At 39.4% G+C, this 22,577-nt stretch overlaps 1 protein-coding gene across 3 annotated transcripts in view; it reads right to left on the bottom strand.

The window, feature by feature from the left end:
• Positions 1-9,832, bottom strand: part of AHCTF1 (AT-hook containing transcription factor 1) — an 85,764-nt gene extending 75,932 nt beyond the window's left edge. For 2 of the 3 annotated variants that reach the window (XM_081226455.1, XM_081226457.1), the window contains exon 1: positions 9,484-9,832. The gene's annotated coding sequence lies outside the window, so the exon portion shown is untranslated. Of the gene's footprint in view, positions 1-9,004; positions 9,132-9,483 lie in introns of those variants that run through there. The other variant, XM_081226456.1, reaches the window with a different exon arrangement.
• Between the last annotated feature and the right edge of the window lie 12,745 nt (positions 9,833-22,577).

The raw sequence follows: 22,577 nt of genomic DNA, 5'->3' as shown, positions 1-22,577 counted from the left end.
TAATTTTATGCAGACAAATCTTCTGACTTGGTAATTCTAGAATTTTTATTTCCTACAGGTAAAAACTTATATCCTTTACCTCATCATCATATCATCACCCCAGATCATCAGGAGAAAGAGATCCCTGCTACTCCATGGCTTCAAATACTGTATGACAGCAACACCATATTCTTTCCAAAGTAACAGACACTACTAACCATTCCCTATGTGGATGCTTCCACTGCACCTCAAATTCAACATTTCCAAAATGAAACAATCTTTCTCCCTCCTCTCTACAGATTTGTTCCTTTTCTTCTGTTTCTTCTCTCAGTTACTGATTCCATCACCTACCCAGAAACTTTGAGGACTTGGTTATAACAATGATTCTTCAAAAAAAAATTTCCTTGCCCGGGTTAAGTTACAATTCTATTTGTTCCTGATGAACCTGGTACTTCCCCTATCATGGATGGTACTTATCGCACTCTATAATTTCCTCTTTGTATACCCAACTAGAAAGTTCTTAGGGGACAAGATTAGATCTTACTTATTTTAATCCAAGTAGTTTCCACACTGGAGGGGGCAAAGAATATTGGTTGACTACATGAATAAATGCTTTCCTTTTCCTCCCCTTACCCTGCAATACAAGTGGTTACCCAAAACTGCCCATTTTACCAAAAAAAAAAACAAAAACAAAAAAAACAAACAAACCTCTGCCTTCTAGTCCATTATTTCTCTTCCTAGTGACTCAGCCTTTATCAAAAACTAGACTAATGGTCTTTTGATCTCCAGTCTCCTGTTCTTTCTGGTCATTCTATACTTGCTTGGCAAGTACTTATTCTCACTACCAATTTATGTGAAAAGAAAAAATAGATTTGAAAAGGTTACTCAAAAACATGAGTTATGGGCTTCCCTGGTGGCGCAGTGGTTGAGAATCTGCCTGCCGATGCAGGGGACACGGGTTCGAGCCCTGGTCTGGGAAGATCCCACATGCTGCGGAGCAACTGGGCCCGTGAGCCACAATTACTGAGCCTGTGCGTCCGGAGCCTGTGCTCCGCAACAAGAGAGGCCGCGACAGTGAGAGGCCCGCGCACCGCGATGAAGAGCGGCCCCCGCTTGCCACAATGAGAGAAAGCCCTCGCACGGAAACGAAGACCCACCACAGCCAAAAATAAAAATAAATAAATAAAGCAAACTGTCAACAAGTAAAAGTAAACACTATTATAAAAAAAAAAAAAAAACACATGAGTTATAATTTTCTGTCCAGGCTATGAATGCTACTTCTGGACAAAAATCTGATTGACTACCTCAAAAAACATGTATGTCACCATTAACTCAAAAAACTCAAAAAAAGTTGTGTTTGAGACTTCCTAGTTAAAGTTTTTTTTATCCAAAACAGATCTAAAAGTATAATCAAATATAAAGTATTAGATTATTACTATAACATATAGTCAGTGAGAAGTAATGACCATTAGCCTCTTATAATTATATTAACATCTTATATATACATGACGGTCCTAGGCTCAAGCTTTAGATGCTGAAAGCATTATGTTTTCATAAAGTGATTGTATCCCTCTCCTCCTAAGTATTTTAGTACCAAAGAAAATTTTACACAAATTTAGGTAGGAAAGGCCACAATCACATTGTTATGTTGGTTTCACCTCTGATGGCCTTCTCTAGTCTTGATTTAAAAAAAGTGTAATGGTAAATTGAAGTTAACACATTTTTTCTATTAAACTTAAAACCCAAATAATTTCTCTGAAGCTAAAACCTCCAAAATTCCGTATACTTTGGGTGGCTTTTCCCAAAGTATAGTCACTGGAGTGTTCACGGACATTAGGCAAAAAAGTTCCATGATCAATGCAATTCAATCAAGATCACCCCAACAGAATTATGAGATGACTTCCACAAAGTGATTCTAAAATTCATCTGAAAGGTGCACAATAATCAATTTTTTGAAAAAGAAATATAATAAATGTTCCATTTCTCAGGCTGGATGTGTTTTCTGTTATGCTCTTTTTAATGTAAAACAAAGATTACGACGTGGAAGTAGTGGCTCAAACAGTCGCAATATTTAAAAAGAGAATTGTAATTTCCATTCCAAATATATTCTCTCACCTAAAAAAAAGAACCGAAATATGTGAAAACAAGTTGTTCAGACACCAGACAATAGGTAGCACAGGACAGTGGTCCCTAAGAAAAGAAAAACAAGATGACTTCTGGGACTGTCCCAGGTTACAGTGTATAGCGTGTATCCAGGACACAGAGCAGAGAGAGGGAACCCACATAGAGCCCAAGGGTTGCCTTGAGTTGAGAAGACAGGGTTGAGAATTCCAAAGGTAGCTAGAATTCTAAGGACACAGTACAAAGGGTCATAAACAAAGAGTTCCAGAGATTTGCAGTGGGTTCTCTTGAATCTTCACATGGTTAATATAAGCATGTAAGAAAACTACCAGAGGCCAAGAAATAAATCATTGGAAAAGCAGAGGAGAAACAATCCCCAAAGTGTATGCACGACCAGGTATAGCTCCAGAGTGAAAAAAAGCCTAATACATGGGCAATGAGTAGAATACTCAGAAAGGTACTGACTGCTTCAGTAGTGGGGAGAAAAATTAGCCCTTGTCTAAAGGCTGCTCTGGTCTAAAGCTCAAAAAGCAAGCCTCAAAAGAATCAAACTGTTTCCAAGAAACTTAGCTGCATCCCAAAACAAAGCTCAAGAATATATAAATGATTGTAAAAACATTCAGTACTCCAGAAAATAAAATTCACAATATCTGGCATCCAATCAAAAATTGTCAGGCACGCAAAAAGCAGGAAAATATGACCCATAATAAGGGAGAAAAACAACAACAAATAGAAACGGACCTAGAAATCACACAGAAGTTAGAATTATTAGATGAGAACAGTAAATCAGTTATTCTAGCTATAGCCCCTAAGTCCAACAAGATAGAGGAAAGCATGAACATGTTAAGGAAAGACTTGGAAGATATAAAAAAAGTCTAAATTAAATGTCCAGAGATGAGATATACATTGGATGGGATTAACAGATCAGACACAGAAAATATTAGTTAACTTAAACACCCACAATAGGAACTATCTAAATAAAATGAAGCACAGAAAGAAAGGCTGGGGTGAGGAGCAAAAGAAGAGAGCATCACTGAGCTATGAGGCAACCTCAAGTGACCAATATGTCTAATAGGAATCTCCAAAAGGAGAGGACAGAAACATCTGGAAAACTAATGGCCAAATTATTCCTAAATTTGATGAAAACTACTAACTCATAAATCAAAAAGGTCAGTAAACTTCAAGCATGAGAAACATGAACAAACTCCACCAAAATATTAATACATCCTAATCAAGGAACAAAGAGAAAATCTTAAAGTAGCACACTGCAGAGCAACAAAGAATTACAAGAGACATCTCACTGAAAACAACGCAAGCCAGAAAAGTGGAACAATGTATTTTAAGTTCTGAAAGAAAGCAAGCTGTCAACCTATAATTCTATATCCAGTGAAAATATCTTTTTAAAATGAAGGCAGGGCTTCCCTGGTGGTATAGTTGTTAAGAATCCACCTGCCAATGCAGCGGACACAGGTTCGAGCCCTGGTCCGGGAAGAACCCACATGCCACGGAACAACTAAGCCCATGTGCCACAACTACTGAGCCTGCGTGCCACAACTACTGAAGCCCATGTGCCTAGAGCCCATGCTCTGCAACAAGAGAAGCCACAACGAGTAGCCCACACACCGCAACTCAGAGTAGCTCCCACTCGCCGCAACTAGAGAAAGCCCGTGTGCGGCAACAAAGACCCAACGCAGCCAAAAAATAAATAAGTATTTTAAAAAATAAATTAAAAAAAATGAAGGCAAAAGAAAGACGCTTCAGACACAGAAGAACTGAAAAGACAGTCACCAGCAGATCTGCACTACAAGGAATGTTTAAGAATTCCTACAGGCAGAAGCAAAATGATACCAGATGGGTATCTGGATCTACGTAAAAGAATACAGACCTCCAAAAAAGGTCAAAACACTTTTTTTTTCTTATTTTTAATCTCTTTAAAAGACAATTGTCTATTCAAAGCAAAAGTGACAGCAATATACTGAGGAGTTTATAACATATTTACAAGGAAAACAAATGACACAATGGCACAAAGGCCTACAGAAGAGAAATAGAAGCATATTGTTACAAGGTTCTTACACTATACATGAAATGCTATGTTATTTGAAAACAGACTACAGTAATTTAAAGGTGTACACTAGAAACCTTAAAATAAACACCACACACACACAGATATAATAAAACAATGAAAGATAAAATATCAACATAAAAAAAGTTAATCCAAAAAATGGGATAAAAAGAGAGAAAGAACAAATGGGGAAAAGAATCTGAAAAAGAATAGGTACATGTATACGTATAATTGAATCACTTTGCTGTACACCTGAAACTCATACAACATTGTTAATCAACTATACACCAATATAAAATAAAAAACCTTAAAAAGAACAAGTGGGACAAATAAAAAAATTGGAAGATGGTAGATTGAAACCTAACCATATTACATCACTAATTACATTAACAAAATGACTTTAACATTCTAATTAAAAAGCAAAGATCAGTCAGACTGGATAAAAAAGCAAGACAAAGTTTAAATAAAAAGCTTAGCTAGGTTAAAAGTAAAATAATGGAAGATATATCATGCTAACAATCAAAAAAAAGCAGAAGCAGCTTATTAATGTCAAAGTAGAATTCACGGGACTTCCCTGGTGGTCCAGTGTTTAAGAGTCTGCCTTCCAAGGCAGGGGACGCGGGTCTGATCCCTGCTCGGGGAACTAAGATCCCACATGCCACAGGGCAACTAAGTCCGTGCACTGCAACTGCCGAGCCCATGCGCTCTAGAGCCCACTCACCACAACTAGAGAGCCCAAGTGCTGCAACTACTGAGCCCACGAGCTCTGGTGCCCACGCACCACAACTAGAGGGCCCAAGCACCGCAATGAAGGATCCCGCATGCCACGGTTAAGACCTGACACAGTCTAATTAATTAATTAATTGATTGATTATTTTTAAAAGTAGAATTCAGAGCAAAAAATATTACCAGGGATAAAGAGGATCATTTCATAACAATAAAGGGGTCAATTCTGACACACAGGAGTTCAAAAAAATGTTCAGTGAGTGAAAGAAAAAGTTTTCCAAATTTAGAAGTTAGGCTTTGAATGTATAGGGCAAAAATTGGCTTCTGGTTTCCAGACCTTTCAAATCCCATATTTATAGTGTGAATTTCAACATTTTAAGCACACTGAAGAGAACTTCTAAAAATTATATTAGAAAGAACATCTTATATAAAGACATATCTATATATACGTATTCACAAAAATACATTAAGCAGCTATGTTCAGTACTGTACAAAATTAAGTACAGTCCTAGCCTGACATGTCAGTATTGGCAACCTCTAAAAAGTAATTTACAAAGTTTCAAATCCTTCCAAGGTCTAGATAGGCAGAGCAAGAACATTGTGCCTAATTTCAATGAAAATATTGTCCACTGTCTTTATAAAGCACAGATGGATTTTCACTCCCTTCACAAAAACCTTCAATGACTCCCCTACTGAATATAAAAACTGACATCTTCAGCCACAGGTAATCAAGGCCCTCCACAATCTGGCAGTCTCAGACTATCTTTACAATGTTTGTCTCCCCACGCTCCTTCCTTCATCAGTTTGCTATTGCCTCGCATATTCATTCTTTTATTTATGCTGTTCCCTCCTCCTCTACCTCCTTCTGCCAAAGCCCCATTTAAGGACTAGATTCCCAGTGTGCTCTCGGTAGACCAATCCTTTTCCTATTTAATCTCATCTCTGAGCTCACTCCTTTCCACATTTATGTTAGCAATCCTAAAAATAATTTTTGAAATCCATTATTTGTATTTGCCGGTCTTCCCCACAATACTATGAATTCATAAAAGACAAAAATCATACCTTATTCCTGTGAATTCCAGAGGGTCACAATGTCTTGCAACTAACAGGTCCTAAACATGTCATATATTAGGATAGCAAGATACTAGCAGGGACAGGAAAAGACATTTGAACAATAAATAAAATCAAGTTTTAAAAACTCAATATTCTTAAAACCCAACAAGAAAACAAACAACCCAATTAAAAACTGGCCGAAGATCTAACAGACACCTCAATAAAGATGATATACAGATGGCAAATAAGCACATGAAAAGATGATCCACATCTTATGTCATCAGGAAAATGCAAATTCAAACAATGACCTACCACTACACACTTACTAGAATGGCCAAAATCCGGACGCTGACAACAACCAAATGGTGGTGAGAATGTGGAGTAACAGGAACTCTCATTCATTGATGCTGGGAATGCAAAATGGTACTGCCACTTTGGAAGACAGTTGGGCAGTTTCTTACAAAACTAAACATATTCTTACCATATGATCTGGTGATCACGCTCCTTGGTATTTACCCAAAGGAGCTGAAAACTTATATAAAACACAAAAACCTGTACATGGATATTTTTAACAGTTTTATTAATAATCTTCAAAACCTGGAAACAACCAAGATGTCCTTCAGCAGGTGAACTGATAAACAGTGGTACATCCAAACAATGGAATATTATGTAGTGCTGTAAAGAGTTACAAGCCAAGAAAAGACGTGGAAGAAACTTAAATGCATATTACATAGTGAAAGAAGCCAATCTGAAAAGGCTACATAGTGCATAATTCCAACTATAAGACAATTCTGAAAAAAGTAAAACTATGGAGACAAAACGATCAGTGATTACCAGGAATTAGCAGACAGGGAGGGATGGAGAGGGGAGCACAGAGGATTTCTAGGGTGTTGAAACTACTCTGAATGATATCATAATGGTGGATACATGCCATTAGACATTGACCCAAATCCACAGAATGTGCAACACCAAGAATGAATAGTAATGTAAACTGTGGACTTTGGGTGAGGATGTGTCGGTGCAGGTTCATCAATTGCAACAAATGTTCCAGTCTAGTAGGAGATGTTGATAATGGGAGAAGTTATGCATGAATAGGAGCAGGGAAAGCGTATACTGGAAATCTCTGCGTCTGCCACTCAATTTTGCTGTGAACTTAAAACTGCTCTAAAAAATAAAGTGTATTAAAAAGAAAAAGCTCAGGGACTTCCCTGGTGGCGCAGTGGTTAAGAATCCGTCTGCCAAGGCAGGGGACAAGGGTTCGAGCCCTGGTCCGGGAAGATCCCACATGCCGCGGGGCAGCTAAGCCTGTGCGCCACAACTACAGAGCGTGCACCCTAGAGCCCGCGCGCCACAGCTACTGAAGCCCGCACGCCCAGAGCTCATGCTCCACAACGAGAAGCCACAATAAGAAGCCCGCGCACCACAACGAAGAGTAGCCTCCCGCTCGCCACAACTAGAGAAAGCCCGTGCGCAGCAAAAAAGACCCAATGCAACCAAAAATAAATAAATTAATTAAATTGATTCTTAAAAAGAAATAAAAGCTTAATATTGGCTCCCACTTATTTTTAAGTATACATTGCTTCAATGTTAAGAAGCAAAATTTGCAAAAGTACTAGGAAAGATATTGACACAATACGAAAAATCAGTTGTGTAAAATACACACATCCTAGAAGGCTGCTAAACTCCACAACAGAAAATAAAACTCTAATCTAGTTGTTCAATCATTATAATGTACCATATACTGAGCGAACATTTCTACAAAACATTTTGTATGCATTTTTACTCTAAAAAAAACCTAAGAATTATGATATAAATGTAAACTAGCCGTGGACCCAGAAACGTCCAGCCTTTTAGCAGTTGTTCTTTCAAACTTAATTCAAACAGTTACCAATCACGAACTACTTTTAAAACATTGCGTTGGGAAGAGAATGCAAGGGCAGAAAGATGACCTACTTCTGACCTCAAGGAGTTTACATTCTAGAAGATACATAATCAACCATGAAAATAAATGCTACAATAAAAGTGTATATTCTGTGAGATCCCAGGAAAGAACTGGGATAAAGAGAAATGAAAGAGTGTATAGAAAAGATGGCATTTAAGCTAAGGAGGATTTGGAAGCTGAAAACTTGAAAAAGGCAGCGATGGCACTCCAGGCTGAAGGACAGGAGCAAAGGAACATTAAAGTACATCTTCAAGAAAATGGGCCCAGGATTGGGGATGATTCTGGAATAGCCGAAGCATAAATTCGTGAATAGTTGAGGGTGGACAGTAGACAAGATTTACTGTAGAGACCGCTGACCTAACCTAGGGAAATGAGACTTCATTCTGAAGAAGAAAACGAAAAATCTCCGGAAAATTTTTATGGTTAGGAAAGAAACAATGTTTTGTGTCCTCTTAAATCGAGATGCATCCATCCCAAAACTGCTGTATAACAATCTTTAAAAAAGAAAAAAATATATATTTTTTGGTAATTATTGCTGTTCTGCGAATCAGTGACATTCTGGCACTAGGTTATTGAAAAATTAGAATCAAAAATTACAGTACGGGGAGAATGTAGACTTTCCCTAGCGCTTAACACACTCAGAGCATCCCTCAAACATTAACTTGAGCTGGGCTTGTCATCCCTAGTCAAATCCTCCAAAATAAGTAAACCTACCCTAATTCCTTCTCTCCTTACACACTTAATGAAAGCTCACTAAAGACAGTCCTTAACATCTACTGGCTCTTTAGGATATTTTAAGAATACACTCAAGTTTAGAGTTTCCAAGGGACCTATATTTTATCCTCAAGGACCCAGGTTCTTATAAAGTATCTTCTCAAACTGCCCATTTGAAAAAAGACAATAACGGCTAGTTTGAACCTCGTTGGCTTTGAGAACAAATTAACCTCCCCACGCCCCCCAGTCCACGAGTAACAAAATTAATCGTCCTCAAGTTTCCAGGTGGCACAAGCAAGGCAAATTAATACCCACTCCAAGATGTACAGTTATTTTAAATCTCCTTTATGGAACCAATTCACTGCACTTTTCAAATCACGAGGCAAACTTCTCCGCCCGGGACTCACCCCAGCCAGGCCCAGGAGCCTGTGGACCACACACCAATGTTAAGACAGACTCAAAGTACCAGCAGGTTCCGCCGGAGGGAGGCCCGCCAAGGTCTCAACCGCACCAAAGAACAGTGGAGGAGAGGCGCCGCGGTCCAGGCCGCCGGGAAGGCGTGAGCCGGGTTGGACCCTGAGGCGCCTCTCCGCCGCCATGTGCCGCCGCTCCGCCGAGGTTATATAACAAACTCCCGGAGCCCTGGAGCTTGCCGCAACCGCCAACGCCCGCATTCGCCCCCTCGGGCCGGCTCCGCGAGTCGGGCCGCTCCGCGAGCCGGGCCGCCGCTGGTCGCTGAGCAGCCACAAGCCCGGCCTAGGCCCGGCGCGCGGAGGGCCCGGCGGGCCAGGCGCAGCGGAAGAAGCCGAGCCGCCGCTCCGGGCCCAGGCCGCGCCGACCCGCCCTCCACCGTCCCGGCCCAACCCCCTCCTTTCCTTCCCACTACCTGAGAAGGGCGGGTGACCGAGCCGCCGCGGCCGCCGAGTCAAGGGGGTCGCGAGATTAGGCGAGAGCTCCTCCCGCGCGGGTCCGTCACAGCATCTCCCAAGAGACAGCCGCCACCGGCAGAGCGCGCACACCGGCAGGGCGCGCACACCTCCGCACAACCCCCGCGAGCGCCTTCGCCGGCAAAAGGCCGGCCGACCGCTCAGCGACTAAAACGCAGCTGTTGCCTGCGCCGCGGCCCCGAGTCCCTTCCCCACGCGACTGTGTCTCCTCCGCTCGCGCAGCGTTGGCTCCTCTTTGCGCATTACCACCCGCCCGACACAGTCCCAAACGACCAGTAGGGGAGGGGAGGGGAGGGGAGGGGAGGGGAGGGGAGGGGCGGGGAAGGGCGGAGAGAAGTGGGAGACGGAAAAGAGATCGCGGCGCAAGGACCTGAGTTCTCGCGAGTGTTCCGGCCTTGGGCGCCGGCTCTGCGGGAATTTCAAACTCTCTGCGAAAAAAGGTGGGGGAGGGAAAGGGAGGAAAGGGAAGCAGGGTGGGGAAGGGCAGGTCCTTTTTGTAAAATAGGATCTCCCCATCTCCGAAGAGCTTAAGGGAAGAACGACTACGAAACCCACAATGCCTTGCGCGTTAAACCGCTCTGGTCGCCCAGCCCTTGGGCCCAGCGCGGAGTTGGGAGTGGTAGTCTGTAACTGAAGTAGCGCCCGCGTAGCGGTCCCGCCAGGTGTCTAATGTGACGGGAGAGTCGCCGCGTTATCTTCTGGCTCCGCTTGCCGGCGGCCGAATGATAATCTTTGCCTTTGGTGTTTTTCTTTCTCCCTGCTCCGGCTTTCCGTGCCTAAAGTGGGCGCCTGACTTTTGGGGAAACGCTTCTTTCCCTCTCCTCTGTATTTTTAAACATCTGAGCGTGCTTTCGCGGCCAGAGATGTTCACGAGGTCTAGTCTAATCTTCTAAGTCAAAATTTTACCCCAAGTCAGTGTTGCGTGTTTGGTCAACCTGGGTGACCATTCCATGGTCATTCCATTGTGGAATTGGGTCATTCCATCGTTTGGTCATTCCACTGTGGAATTTCTTCTATTTGTTGTTAGTATCTTTGAAGTAAGTCCCAGCACCACACACTCTTCAAACGTGTGGAATATATCCACAATAGTAAATTCCAAATAAAAGAATTATAATGGGAGGTAGAGGTAGGATTCTAGCAAGCCACGTTTTTTTTTTTAATCAGGAAAGTTTATTCTTTTCTGTTACCCTCTCCTGTATGTTTTTTGTCAAAGGCTGTCTTTTAGAAATGTAATATCCTTTTCCCCATAATTTTTGTTCCTTTATTGACAGCAACCTCTGAACGTGACATTTGTTTGCAAAAGGTACTGGGCTAAGTTGTGGTGGAGAAGGAATTAAAAGAGGTTTGGGGGGACTTCCTTGGTGGTGCAGTGGTTAAGAATCCGCCTGCCAGTGCAGGAGACACGGGAAGATCCCACGTGCCATGGAGCAACTAAGCCCGTGCACCACAACTGCTGAGCCTGCGCTCTAGAGCCCGCCAGCAACAACTACTGAGCCCACGTGCCACAACTACTGAAGCCGGCACGCCTAGAGCCCGTGCTCTGCAACAAGAAAAGCCACCGCAATGAGAAGCTCGTGCAGTACAACTAAGAGTAGCTCCTGCTTGCCACAACTAGAGAAAGCCCGCAAGCAGCAACAAAGACCCAACACAGCCAAAAATAAATAAATAAATTTATAAATTTATTTTTTTAAAAAGGTTTTTGGTTGTTTGTCTTAATTATTTTAGACTTCTTCAAACAGAAACTACTCTGCAGTCAGATGTGCTCATTCATGTCCTTGCTTTGCTCCCCATTCTACACTTCCTTTCCTTGGCACCATTTTATGCCCAATTCATGGGTGCTGTACTTCTTGGTAGTCTGAAGACCTGAGTTCTCAACTCAGGTGTGCTGCTAATGATCTGTGTGACATTAGGAAAATCAAGTGACCTCTCTGGGCTTCGGTTATCAGATTTAGAGAGCAAGAATGGCTGGATTAGAGGGTCAATGGATTCATTAGACAAACATTTGCTAACTTTGCTGTAAGAGCCCTGCCAGCTGTAAAATTCAAAAATCTGTCGCATCATACTTATTATCCAGATTAATTCACTTTCTAAAATGACCTTTCAGATTTTAATCTTTCTTTACATAATTATTGCAGAATGATGGTATGTTTTCTGTATGATTGCCTATAATCTGGACCAACACTACCTGTCCTATTTTGTTACCTTATGTAGTTTCTGAGAATCTTTTCTTCACTTTCCTCCAAACATGTTTCTCCCTTTCAGTGTCTTCCACTGAAAATGGTGCAGCTCAAGTCTCTTTTCTCTCACAAATCTTCGCAAATTCAGCACATATTGATCACTAAGAACTCACACAGAATATATGCTGTGCATATTATTTTATGTCTGTTTCCCCTTTTGCCTCAGACTCCCTCCATCCACCCAGCAACCCCATCTCCCAGCTACAATGAGAGCAGACTGTATCTTATACTTTTTTTTAATGCTTCCCTCATAACTGCTAGTTTTTGTTGTTGTTGTTGTTGTTGTTGTTGTTGTTGTTTTGCTGTACGCGGGCCTCTCACTGTTGTGGCCTCTCCCGTTGCGGAGCACAGGCTCCGGATGCGCAGGCTCAGCAGCCATGGCTCACGGGCCCAGCCGCTCCGCGGCATGTGGGATCTTCCCGGACCGGGACACGAAGCCATGCCCCCTGCATCGGCAGGCGGACTCTCAACCACTGAGCCACCAGGGAAGCCCATAACTGCTAGTTTTTTATTTCAATTGCTTTGTAAACCAAATTTCCACTTTAAAGCTCTCATTAATTCCTTTTTTCTCTTTTCAGTGATTTGAGCATATGCCGAATTGTTTTACTTTCCAGAGATGTTAATAACTGTTAAAATGAAAAAAAAATCTGTGTTTGGTAATCAGATGAGTTTGGGGGAAAGGGGACTAAATAAAATTAAACATTTCTTTTATGTAATACTTCACTGTCTTTAACATGCTTGGCATTTCTCAAAGTTACTTGACCATGGCATGAATCCATTTATGCTTGTGGAACATTTTGCCTCATTAGTGTTCCACAGGATGGACTGGTAAAAATGGCTTCAAAGCCTTCCATTACTGGAGGAAGCACTGCGTAGTGGAAAGAACATGGTTATTTGGAACCAAACAAACTAGGGTTTTAATCTATTTCACTACTTTCTAGCAACATGATTTTAATGGAATTACTTCAGTTTCTCAGCTTGTTTTCTCATCTAAAAAGAAAGGCTAATGTTACTTATTTTCCTTGCAGAGCTGTTGCAGAGATTAAAGGGAAGTATGTGCCCAGCTCAGAACTTCATTCCTGAGATAGCCTCATCCACCAGAGGGCAGACAGCAGAAGCAAGAACTACAATCCTGCAGCCTGTAGAAGGAAAACCACATTCACAGAAAGATAGACAAAATGAAAAGGAAGAGGACTTAGTACCAGATAAAGGAACAAGATAAAACCCCAGAAAAACAACTAAATGAAGTGGAGATAGGCAACTTTCCAGAAAAAGAATTCAGAATAATGAGAGTGAAGATGATCCAGGACCTCAGAAAAAGAATGGAGACAAAGACTGAGGAGATGCAAGAAACGTTTAACACAGACCTAGAAGAATTAAAGAAATGAGCAATACAATAAATGAAATGAAAAACATACTAGAAGGAATCAACAGCAGAATAACTGAGGCAGAAGAACGGATAAGTGACCTGGAAGACAGAACGGTGGAATTCACTGCTGCAGAACAGAGTAAGGTAAAAAGAATGAAAAGAAATGAAGAAAGCCTAAGAGACCTCAAGGACAACATTAAATGCAACAACATTCACATTATAGGGGTCCCAGAAGGATAAGAGAAAGAGAAAGGACCTGAGAAAATATTTGAAGAGATTATAGTCAAAAACTTCCCTAACATGGGAAAGGAAATAGCCACCCAAGTCCAGGAAGCTCAGTGAGTCCCATACAGGATAAACCCAAGGAGAAACAAGCCGAGACACAGTAATCAAATTGGCAAAAACTTAAAGACAAAGAAAAATTATTGAAAGCAGCAAGGGAAAAATGACAACACACAAGGGAACTCCCATAAGGTTAACAGCTGATTTCTCAGCAGAAACTCTACAAGACAAAAGGGAGTAGTACAATATTTTTAAAGTGATGATAGGGAAGAAGCTACAACCAAGATTACTCTACCTGGCAAGGACTTCATTCAGATTCAGCGGAGAAATCAAAAGCTTTACAGACAATCAAAAACTAACAGAATTCAGCACCATCAAACCAACTCTACAACAAATGCTAAAGGAACTTCTCTTAGTGGGAAACACAAGAGAAGAAAAGGACCTACAAAAATAAACCCATAAAAATTAAGAGAATGGTCATAGGAACATACATATCAATAATTACCTTAAACATGAATGGATTAAATGCTCCAACCAAAAGACACAGGCTCGCTGAATGGATACAAAAACAAGACCCATATATATGCTGTCTACAACAGACTGACTTCAGAACTAGGGACACATACAGACTGAAAGTGAGAGGATGGAAAAACATATTCCATGCAAATGGAAATCAAAAGAAAGCTGGAGTAGCAATACTCATCAGATAAAATAGACTTTAAAATAAGGAACGTTACAAGAGACAAGGAAGGACACTACATAATGATCAACAGATCAATCCAAGAAGAAGACATAACAATTATAAGTATTTATGCACCCAACATAGGAGCACCTCAATACATAAGGCAAATGCTAATAACCATAAAAGGGGAAATCGACAGTAACACAATAATACTAGGGGACTTTAACACCCCACTTACACCAATGGACAGATCATCCAGACAGAAAATTAATAAGGAAACACAAGCTTTAAATGACACAATAGACCAGATAGATTTAATTGATATTTATAGGACATTCCATCCAAACACAGCAGATTAACTTTCTTCTCAAGTGCACACAGAACATTCTCCAGGATAGATCACATCCTGGGTCACAAATTAAGCCTCAATAAATTTAAGAAAATTGAAATCATATCAAGCATCTTTTCCGACCACAATGCTATGAGATTAAAAAACAATTACAGGGAAAAAAAACATAAAAAACACAAACACATGGAGACTAAATAATGCCACTAAATAACCAAGAGATCACTGAAGAAATCAAAGAGGAAATCAAAAATACCTAGAGACAAGCTACAATGAAAACATGATGATCCAAAACCTGTAGGATGCAGAAAAACAGTTCTAAGAGGGAAGTTTATAGCTATACAAGCCTACCTCAAGAAACAAGCAAAATCTCAAATAATCTAACCTTACACCTAAAGGAAATAGAGAAAGAGGACAAACAAACCCAAAGTTAGCAGAAGCAAGAAATCCTAAAGATCAGAACAGAAATAAATGAAATAGAAACAAAGAAAACAATAGCAAAGATCAATAAAACTAAAAGCTGGTTCTTTGAGAAGATAAACAAAATCAATAAACCTTTAGCCAGACTCATCCAGAAAAAGGGGGAGAGGACTCAAATCAATAAAATTAAAAATGAAAAAGGAGAAGTTACAATGGAAACTGCAGAAATACAAAGCATCTTAAGAGACTACTACAAGCAACTCTATGCCAATAAAATGGACAACCTGGAAGAAATGGACAAATTCTTAGAAAGGTATAACCTTCCAAGACTGAACCAGGAAGAAATAGAAAATATGAACAGACCAATCACAAGTAATGAAATTGAAACTGTGATTTAAAATCTTCCAACAAACAAAAGTCCAGGACCAGATGGCTTCACAGGTGAATTCTATCAAACATTTAGAGAAGAGCTAACACCCATCATCCTCAAACTCTTCCAAAAAATTGCAGAGGAAGGAGCACTCCCAAACTCATTCTATGAGGCCACCATCACCCTGATACCAAAACTAGACAAAGATACTACAAAAAAAGAAGAGACCAATATCACTGATGAGTATAGATGCAAAAATCCTCAACAGAACACTAGCAAACAGAATCCAGCAACACATTAAGAGGATCATACACCATGATCAAGTGGGATTTATCCCAGGGATACAAGGATTCTTAAATATATGCAAATCAATCAATGTGATACACCATATTAACAAATTGAAGAATAAAAACCATATCATCATCTCAATAGATGCAGAAAAAGCTTTTGACTAAATTCAACACCCATTTATGATAAAAACTCTCCAGAATGTGGGCATAGAGGGAAACTACGTCAACGTAATAAAGGCCATATATGACAAACCCACAACAAACATCATTCTCGATGGTGATAAACTGAAAGCATTTCCTCTAAGATCAGGAAGAAGACAAGGATGTCCACTCTCACTGCTATTATTCAACATAGTTTTGAAAGTCCTAGCCTTGGCAGTCAGAGGAAAAAGAAACAAAAGGAATAGAAATTGGAAAAGAAGAAGTAGAACTGTCACTGTTTGCAGATGACATGAGACTATACATAGAGCATCCTAAAGATGCCACCAGAAAACTACTAGAGCTAATCAATGAATTTGGTAAAGCTGCAGGATACAAAATTAATGCACAGAAATCTCTTGCATTCCTATACACCAATGATGAAAAATCTGAAAGAGAAATTAAGGAAACACTCCCATTTATCATTGCAACAGAAAGAATAAAATACCTAGGAATAAACCTACCTAGGGAGACAAAAGACCTGTATGCAGAAAACTATAAGACACTGATGAAAGAAATCAAAGATGGCACAAACAGATGGAGAGATATGCCATGTTCTTTGATTCGGAGAATCAATATTGTGAATATGACTATACTACCCAAGCAATCTACAGATTCAGTGCAATACCTATCACATTACCAGTGGCATTTTTTTACAGAACTAGAACAAAAAATCTGAAAATTTGTTTGGAGACACAAAAGACCCCGAATAGCCAAAGCAGTCTTGAGGGAAATAAATGGAGCTGGAGGAATCAGACTCCCTGACTTCAGACTATACTACAAAGCTACAGCAATCAAGGCAATGTGGTACTGGCACAAAAACAGAAATAGAGATCAATGGAACAGGATAGAAAGCCCAGAGATAAACCCACGCACATATGGTTACCTAATTTACGACAAAGGAGGCAAGAACATACAATGGAGAAAAGACTGTCTTTTCAATAAGTGGTGCTGGAAAAACTGGACAGCTATATGTAAAAAAAGAAATTAGAACACTCCCTAACACAATACACAAAAATAAACTCCAAATTGATTAGAGACCTAAATGTAAGACCAGACACTATAAAACTCTTAGAGGAAAACATAGGAAAAACACTCTTTGACATAAATCACAGCAAGATCTTTTTGGACCCACTTCCTAGAGTAATGGAAATAAAAACAAAAATAAACAAATGGGACATAATGAAACTTCAAAGCTTTTGCAAAGCGAAGGAAACTACAAGCAAGACGAAAAGACAACCCTCAGAATGGGAGAAAATATTTGCTAATGAATCGACGGACAAAGGATTAATCTCCAAAATAAACAACTCATGCAGCTCAATATTAAAAAAACAAACAATGCAATCAAAAAATGGTCAGAAGACCTAAATAGACATTTCTCCAAAGAAGACATACAGATGGGCAAGAAGCACATGAAAAGCTGCTCAACATCACTAATTTTTAGAGAAACTAATCAAAACTACAATGTGGTATCACCTGACACCAGTTAGAAGGGGAATCACCAGAAAATCTACAAACAACAAATACTGGAGAGGGTGTGGAGAAAAGGGAACCCTCTTGCACTGTTGGTGGGAATGTAAATTGATACAGCCACTATGGAGAACAGTATGGAGGTTCCTTAAAAAACTAAAAATAGAATTACCATATGACCCAGTAATCCCACTACTGGGCATATGCCCAGAGAAAACCATAATTCAAAAAGGCATATGCACCCCAATGTTCATTGCAGCACTATTTACAATAGCCAGATCATGGAAGCAACCTAAATGCCCATCAACAGACAAACGGATAAAGAAGATGTGGTACATATACACAATGGAATATTACTCAGCCATTAAAAGAAATGAAATTGGGTCATTTGTAGAGACATGGATGGATCTAGAGACTGTCATACAGAGTGAAGTAAGTCAGAAAGAGAAAAAAAATATCTTATATTAACGCATATATGTGGAACCTAGAAAAATGGTACAGACGAACCAGTTTGCAGGGCAGAAATTGAGACACAGATGTAGAGAACAAACGTATGGATACCAAGGGGGAAAAGTGGCAGAGGGTGGTTGTGGTGGTGGGATGAATTGGGGGATTGGGATTGATATGTATACATTAATATGTATGAAATGGATAACTAATAAGAACCTGCTGTATAAAAAATAAATAAAATTAAATTTAAAAAAAAGAACTTCATTTCCTTTCTACCTATATGATCAGTCATTTGTTATTTTGGTAAAAGGCTTAGAAAATGAAAACGACTAGTGTGGACCCTCATGCTTCCATTTGAAATGTTCTATTCAAGAGACGCTGTTTCAGTACCAATCCAGCATCCTGGGAGCAACAGACAGCCATCTAATTTCGGAGAATTTAGAACCTCACTGGGGACTTCCCCAATGCAGGGGGCACGGGTTTGATGCCTGGTTGGAGAACTAAATCCCACATACCGAACAGTGTGGCCTAATAAATATATAAATAAATGGGAAGAAAAGAAAACAGAAAGAAATGAGTGGCTTGAAAATCTTTAAAAAAAAAAAAGGAACCTCATTGAAATGTTCTGAATTAGATCTTGTTTGTTTTGCAAAGTAATGGGGGAAAACCTTGATATTTTAGCAATAACAACAAAACGGAGCTTCTCTGTCTCACATAGAAGCAGTGCCTCTGTCAACAGCTACATTTTCGTCAATTTTGTGGAGATGATTTTTTATAGCAAGGAGTACCCCAACCTTGATTTCTCCAATTGACAATAAACTTGGTGAGTGAAGAGTCATTTTTCATGTTCCCTACTACATTTCCAGTGATGGCATAGTGGCCAGCATATAAATAAGTGCTAAAATAATTTTTTTAGTGAATGAGTATATATTTATTGATTTCACCATTCAAAAAGCAAAATATAGAATATTAGATTAAAAGGGACCCTAGAGATATTCTAGGTTAAACATCTCGTTCTATAGAGGGGGAAACAGATTGTCAAATGATTTGCCACAAATATTTTGGGACGGATTATACTTGTTTTGTTTAAAAAATAGACATTGAATCAAATCTAAAGTTTTTAAAGAAAAGCAATACAAATATTTTTCTGCCATTAAAATATAGTCTTTTATGCAGTTGAAAATTGTTTTTCATGAATGGTACCCCAAAAATGCCACAGATTTTCTTTCTTTCTCTGAACACTGGTAGTATTTGTCACAGACATGGTACCACATTTTAATTTCTTCTTAAAAATTGTTCCCCTTTCTACCTCTCCCTTTCTTTCACATCTTCCTCTTTTAAAGTTACTTTAAAAATCTGTATGTTTTAACTAAAAATACCACGGTTATGGTTTCTCTGTTCCTTAACCCCAAAGAACACTGTCAATGATGGATCTTGAAATTCTGCTATGGGTAGCTACAGGTTATGTACTCACATATCATTGCATTTTTCATTTTTCAACCTTTAATTCCTCAAGACTCATGCTTGCCTTAGAGCATTGTTATGCCAAATTCCAGGGGCCACATAATAGTTTTTATGCTTCTTTTAGTCAATGGTGTTGCAAGTATTGTTCACAAGTCACAAGTCTCTCGCCTGAAGCATCTTGCCTCTAAGGAAACCAGGTGGGTAAGAAAAGTTGGCTCTACAGCATTGGAAAGTGATGGAAATGAGAACAAGTCAAGTCTGATATTCCACTGAGGGAATAGGTCACCCATTTTAACAATGCTTCGTGCCTAGTTTATTAGGTGGATTCTCAGTCTTATTTTTTCTTGTGAATTTAGTTGAATCCCATTGAGCTTGCACGTCCTATATGAACTGTGATGTTTACATGGTGCTTCGTAAGTTTTCGAAGCATTTTAATTTGTTAGTCAAAACAGTATCTCTACATGGTTTATATTATATACTATAGGGATTTTTTTCCTTTTTCCTTTTCTATCTTTACTCCTTCTTGGGTCCTCTGAATGGCATTTTAATGAATTTCAGGTAGACTTCTTAGATTTGATTGAAGAAAAGCATAGGTGACACGGTATCAGTTTTTCACCATGAAAAGTCTGAAAATTGAAACAAGATGTCAACTAGGATGCCCTAAGTGGAGAGCCAGCAGTGGAATGCCCAGAATAAAGTTCAGCATGCCCTAGAGCAGAGGTCCCCAACCTTTTTTGGCACCAGGGACTGGTTTCGTGGAAGAAATTTTTCCACGGGGGGAAGGGGGGGATGGTTCAAGCGGTGATGCGAGCGATGGGGAGCGATGGGGAGCGGCAGATGAAGCTTCACTTGCTCGCACCCCCCCTCACCTCCTGCTGTGTGGCCAGGTCCCTAACAGGCCTCCGACCCGGCCCAGGGTTTGGGGACCCCTGTCTTAGAGCATTCTTCTCTTGAAAATAAGTTTGAATGTCAAAGACCTTTAGGGTTTAGAAGTGAATTATTTATTAGCAGACCACATAATTCTTGTTTAGTGAAGAAAACAATACAGAACTTCAATGAAACCGAAATTACATCCTTAAGATTCCAACCTGTACTTTTCAGAATAGTTTTATTTTGTTTCAGTTCCCTGTCATTCATTCATTTGTTTGTTCAGCCATCAAATATCTATTGAATGCTTTTCATGGGCTAGTCATTACTTAGGGCTCTGGGGATACAAAGCTTGGCAAGACTAATATCTGTGTCCCTCAGCAATGCAATCAGGACAACATAATTAAATGACAAATTACTTTTTGTTTGAAATATTTTTATAAAAATTCTTTAAAATCAAAGAGATTTACAACTCTTTCTTAAGCATCTTATTGATAATTATAATGAACCCTCAGTTCAGTGTACTAGTTTGTCATAGGAATATTTTAGTTTCACATTCTGGTTTAGGTCAAGCCATTTATTCACTAGAATTCATTGGATCACAAACTTATTTCCCACCAGTTGGACAAAAGGCACTTTTAAAGAAGGCTTGTCACTTTTATATTTGGAGCGTTTTGGGACAACAGCTCTATAATCTCTCAGATTTCTTTTGTTCTTCTGATTCTGCATTCTCTTATTTTAAAGGGTCTAAATTTAAAGTTAGATAACTACCCTTCATTACCTTTGTCACAGATTATAGACATGAAAGTTTAGTACAGTTGGCAAATTTCAGATATTAACTATAATACAGTGCTTTGGTTAAAAGGATGAATGACAAAACACACCCTTGTTACCCACGTTCCCCTAGCACTTATATTTTTGTATCATAAGAAGGTTCTTACATTCTTTGGGTGATTGACACAGCAATCAATTATGTAATCTTTTCATCCTGTCTCAGACAAACATATGTTGTCTCATCAATGGAGCAGCTTTTGGAAAAATAGGCACTTGGTAAACCTTTAGTAAATAAGGATGAGGAGCTATCTCGTCAGCAGGGTAGACAGTGGAAACCAGAAAGGGGGATGGAGGGTAGGGAGGGACACACCAGAACCATTGTGCAAGAATTATTGTCTTATTGAGTTACAGTGTTCAGAGATTAGAAAAGAAGATCAAGAGTCCTTCAATTTGAAGATCATAAAGATTTCAAAGAGTAAAACGCAGTCGTACTAATACTATAAGACTTAGATGGAGTTGTGTTGCAGAAACATAAAAGGACAAAGTGATGTGTAAAAACCAACTTCGGCATATCTGAGAATAATTCCAGCTGATTTGGAAACCATTTGTAACATAGATGAAATCTCAATAAACCATCCCATGACAGTTGGAGTCCTTAAAAACCAAGTGCTTTTTAAAATTTTATTTAATTAAAATCATTTCTTTCCTTTGCTAGTTTTCCTAGCACGTTTCAAACCTGCGTAATGTCAACCTCCTAGAGAAGAGGAGATCTGAGACAGTAGCTCCCAACTTCATGTCAACCCTCAACTCTCCCCAGACCATCAGGGGCTCACAGGCCAGTATCAGCCTGAGTGAGCCGCATCCCATTCTGGACGAGCCTCAACATGAATGCACTGGGATCAACCCCTCCAGCATGTGGTTTAAAGCAGCAGTCTCCTGAGAATTTCTTTGAATATATGAAGCACTTTGGGAAGCAGTTTGTTGAAACATAAAAAGCACTAAATTCAGAGGGAGAAGTTGTAAATGTGAATCCTGATCTCTGATGTGACCCTTTGCTATCTGTGCATCCATGGACAAAGACCTTAAACTATCCAAGCCTCAGTTTCCTCATCTGTTGTGAGGATTATGTGTAAAAATATGTAGTAAATTTTTAACTTCTACCAAATATTTGCTATTGCCAACACTTTGTTGGACATCAGATGACTTATGTAAGCTGTATCAATAAGAACAATATGTGACAGTATAGAACAGATTTCTCTGTCTTTTTGGATGAGTTGTTCTACAAAAATAACGGGCTACATTCCATCATTGTATTAAGATTTTTTCAATTTGCTGGTCCTTGATTTTTTTTAATGTTAATTTGCCTAATATATAATTTCATATATTATCAAATAATAATTTCATAGATTATCAGAGTCAGAGGACCCTTAGAAGTTACCAAATCCAGCTTGTTTCAATAAGATTTTTGCTCAAAGTTGTGTGTAGTTTGGGCAAACCTAGATAGGCAACCCCCAGGTTGTCTCTCATTTGCCTCTGATCAAAGTCCCTGTCTCTCATTTTTTTCAACTAGAAGAAAATAAATTATCCTTTATGACACAACTGCAAGCAATGTAAATAAAATCTATTCTCCTGCCCATGTTAAAACATCAACATGGGTAACTAGACAGGAAACAAAACACAGTTGAGATATGAAAGAGAAACAACATTTCCAGCTTAATGAACCAGAAAAAAAAATCTTACACCAAATTGCTGCTATTATCTGATGTGTTGGCAGCAAGTTAATAGAAAGGGTACTCCAGACAAAGGAAGTTAAT

Source organism: Mesoplodon bidens (assembly GCF_964165515.1).
Source record: "Mesoplodon bidens genome assembly, chromosome: 2".
Lineage (NCBI taxonomy): Eukaryota > Metazoa > Chordata > Mammalia > Artiodactyla > Ziphiidae > Mesoplodon > Mesoplodon bidens.
The sequence above is the reverse complement of the archived record's forward strand: the minus strand, read 5'-3'. Positions and strand labels throughout refer to the sequence as shown.